The 3,623-nt window shown below is 59.4% G+C and overlaps 1 non-coding gene across 1 annotated transcript; it reads left to right on the forward strand.

Annotated features, from left to right (window-relative positions):
• The first annotated feature begins 3,056 nt into the window (after positions 1 to 3,056).
• On the forward strand, positions 3,057 to 3,212 carry LOC131566313 (small Cajal body-specific RNA 16). Its single transcript, XR_009275538.1, has one exon. It is a non-coding gene; the product is annotated as a small Cajal body-specific RNA 16 (non-coding RNA).
• The last annotated feature ends 411 nt before the right edge of the window (positions 3,213 to 3,623 follow it).

Consider the following 3,623-nt stretch of genomic DNA (forward strand, 5'->3'; position numbering starts at 1 on the left):
TGTTGGGAGAGGGGAGAGCCCTGGGCTGGTCAAGGGGCAGCAGGGAAGGGCTTTGTACTCTGAGAAGCACAAAAGCAGCTTTTGCAGAGTCAGCTCCTCAGATCTGCGGGTATTTGTGCTTTCATTCATCCCCCTGCATCACAATTCTTTGTGCAAAGCAGGGATCGAGCCCTCTGCTTTCACAGGGACTGGGAAGATGTTCCTGGGTGTTTGCAGAACGCTCCTGCTGTGTATTTACAAGGGCAGAGGAAATGAAGAGCTCAGTGTTCAGAGCAGGCTCTGAGCAGGGCAGGCACCCACTCCAGGGAATCTCAGTGTGGGATTTCCTGCTCAGCTGGCTCAGCTGGGGCTGGGCTGGTGGCACAAACCTGTCCCTGTGTCACCCAATCCCTGTGGGGATGTGCCAGCACCCAGAGGCCACACTAAGCTTTAATGGGCAAAAATGAGCTTTTGTTTGCTGGTGGTGTCATGTTTGGTTTTCCCAGCTGCTCCTCCCATCCAGGTTTTGCACAGCTTGGACCTGTATGTATATTTTATAAGAGGTCTGCTAAAATGTGTTACTGCAGAAATAAAACTAAACACTGCTTCATTTTTAATGAGCCATCAGGGAGCAGGTTATTGCTTGTGTGTTGGAGTGGTTTTCTGCTCCCAGGCTGTTTATACCAAAATGTCTTGGAGGGAAAATTGTGATTAAATTTCTTGAAAGATACCTGTATTTGTGCTGAAAGCCTCTCTCCCAGCCAGGAGTGGGACTGTCAGAGTTGCTGAAGGTGAAGCACAATTCAACATAAATAGGCAGCCTTGAGAACCATCAGCAGAATATTAAATCAAAATAGTGATTTACTCTGTATTAACTGCCCAGTGGTTTCAGCTCCAGCCAAGAACAGCCTCTGAACTCTCTGTGCAGAGATTTTGCCTTTGGGGGGGATTATCATAGTGGAATGATGGAATGATTTGGGTTGAAAAGGACCTAAAAGCCCATCCCATTCCACCCTGACATGGGCAGGGACACACTTCACTGTCCCAGGTGAGACAACCTGACCCTGGGCACTTCCAGGGATGGGCCAGCCACAGCTTCTCTGGGCACCCTGTGCCAGCACTCTCCCAGGGAGGAGCTTCTTCCTTACTCCTTTTAATGTAAAACTATTCTGTCCTGTCCTAAATTATCTGCCTGTGTAAAAAGTCAGTTTCCATCTTTTTATAAGCCACCTTCAGGACCTGGAATGGCTTTGAGCTCTTCTGGAGCCTTCTCTTCTCCAGGTGAGCACCCCCAGCTCTGCCAGCCCAGCTCCAGAGCAGAGGGGCTGCAATCCCTGGAGCATCTCCGTAACTCCAGCCCTTGGAGCATCTCCATAACTCCTGCTCTTGGAGCATCTCCATCACTCTAGCCTTTGGAGCATCTCCCAAGCTCCAGCCCCTGGAGCATCTCTGTAACTCCAGCCCCGGAGCATTTCCGTGGCTCCCCTTGCACCAGCAGCTCCGGGCCGTTCCGAGCTGCACGGGATCCCGTTCTCTGCCGGCCCTGAGGCCACAGTGCTGGGCTCTGTTCCCCTCCCGTTCCCGGGCTCCGCTCCCGGCCGTTCCCCTCCCTTTTCCCAGCCGTTCCCCTCCCGTTCCCGGGCTCCGCTCCCGGCCGTTCCCCTCCCTTTTCCCAGCCGTTCCCCTCCCGTTCCCCTCCCGTTCCCGGCTGCTCCCGGCCGCCGCTGCAGTCCCAGCTCACGCCACACGAGGGCGCTGTCCCTGGCGGGCCGTGCCCTGCGCGGCGCTCCGGCCCGCGGCTGCTCTCGGTGCCCTTTGGGCCGCGCTTCCGGCCGCTTGGGGATGAGGGAAGGCCGGGGGCCATGGCGGGCACGGGGGCGCTGAGGGGAGGCCGGGGCCATGGCGGGCACGGGGGCGCTGAGGGGAGGCCGGGGGCCATGGCGGGCACGGGGGCGCTGAGGGGAGGCCGGGGGCCATGGCGGGCACGGGGGCGCTGAGGGAAGGCCGGGGGCCATGGCGGGCACGGGGGCGCTGAGGGAAGGCCGGGGGCCATGGCGGGCACGGGGGCGCTGAGGGAAGGCCGGGGCTATGGCGGGCTGGATGGGAGCTGGGGGTCAGGAGTGTGGGGTGTTGGGTGCGGGGAGGGGGCTGGGGGAGATGGAGTTGGGTCTGGAGAGCTGGGGGTGATGAGGGTCGGGGGCAGAGTGTGGGGTGCAGGAAGGGCGGTAATGGGGGTGCGGGGTAAGCAGGGGCTGGAGGCGGTGTGGGAGGTGGGGGACATTGGAGACTCAGGGTTTGGGGTGCGGAGTGGGGGGGAAGCGAGGTCCTGGAGTGCAGGGCATGGAGGTCTGGGGGCGGCTGGATTCGGGGGTGCAGGGGGGTTTATGATCAGAATGGCGGGTATTGCGGTATGGGGGGAAGGCTGTGGGGTTGCAGGGGGTGCTGCAGTGGGGTTGGAGGATGGCGTGGGAGGCAGAGGTGACGGTGAGGAGGCCGGAGCAGGCGGTTTGGGGGGCTTGGGATGCAGTGAAGAGGGGTAGTGAGGGCCTGGGGGGACAGGGTGTGGGGTTCTGTGGTGGGCTGGGGGAGGCAGCTGTCGGGGTACAGGGGCGATATTGGGGTGTAGTGAGGGCTTGGGGGTCAGTGGGGAGCTGCAGTGGGGGCTGGGAGAGGCAGGGTTTGGGGGGCTGGAGCTTTGGGGGCTGCAGGGTTTGGGGTCTCTGGGGGCTTTGGGACTGTGTAGGGTGTCTGTAGGAGGGCTGGGGTGCTGTGCAAGGACAGCTCTGGGGTGTGGCTGCTCCCTGGGGAGGTGTTGGGCCCACAGCAGGGTGGGAGCGCAGAGTGGGGCCCGTGGGGTGTAAGGGGTGAGCTGTGTGGTGGGGAGGGGGCTGCAACAGCCAGAGCAGGGTTTGTTTTTGCTGTGAGTGTCCCAGAACTTTGTGTGTCCCAGGGTTTCCTGCCAGGGCTCAGCCCCAGATGGTGACACAGGCGGGACTGGGTGCTGCCATTGCTGAGGTGAGGGAGCAGCAGGTGAGTTGTGGGAGCCCTGGTGCCCCCCTGGGCAGGGGTAGGGGTCTGTGGGCTGGGGAAGGGCTGCTGGGTGGTGCCAGCCAGCCTCACCCGTGCCCGAGAGCAGCTCCCAGGTGGGCTCCGTGCTGGGCCTCACCTGTGCAGTAACAGGTGTGAACATTCATGAAGCATTTTGATGGTCATGTATGATACTGCAAACAACAGCTGCACCCCTAATGCAGGGAAAAATGGGTTACGTTGGGGTTTTTTAATGTGTACTGAGTCTTCTTTTGAAAATGTTCTGTGAAGTCAAACTGGTGCTCTCTCAGGTATGGAAATGAGAACCTGGCTACTTGATTTATCACTAGATGCTGTTTGAGTTGCAACTTTGTTCCCCACGTAGCAGGGAACAGTGATAAGGTGGTTTTTGCACTTGAGCAAATGTAAGGCTTTGTTGGAAGTTGTGTACTTTGCTCTCTTGTTTACATCTCTGGTTTGTCTCCTGCAGGGGGGTTCACCTGGGGACACCTCGGGGCTGTGTGCCCTGGCAGGTGTGGGGAGGGGAGGGCCTGTGCTGGCAGCCTGGCACACAGTGATCCTGGCTCCTGGCAAACATTCCCTGCCAAAATAACAAG

The sequence above is a fragment of the Ammospiza caudacuta genome, chromosome 19 (genome assembly GCF_027887145.1).
Source record: "Ammospiza caudacuta isolate bAmmCau1 chromosome 19, bAmmCau1.pri, whole genome shotgun sequence".
Lineage (NCBI taxonomy): Eukaryota > Metazoa > Chordata > Aves > Passeriformes > Passerellidae > Ammospiza > Ammospiza caudacuta.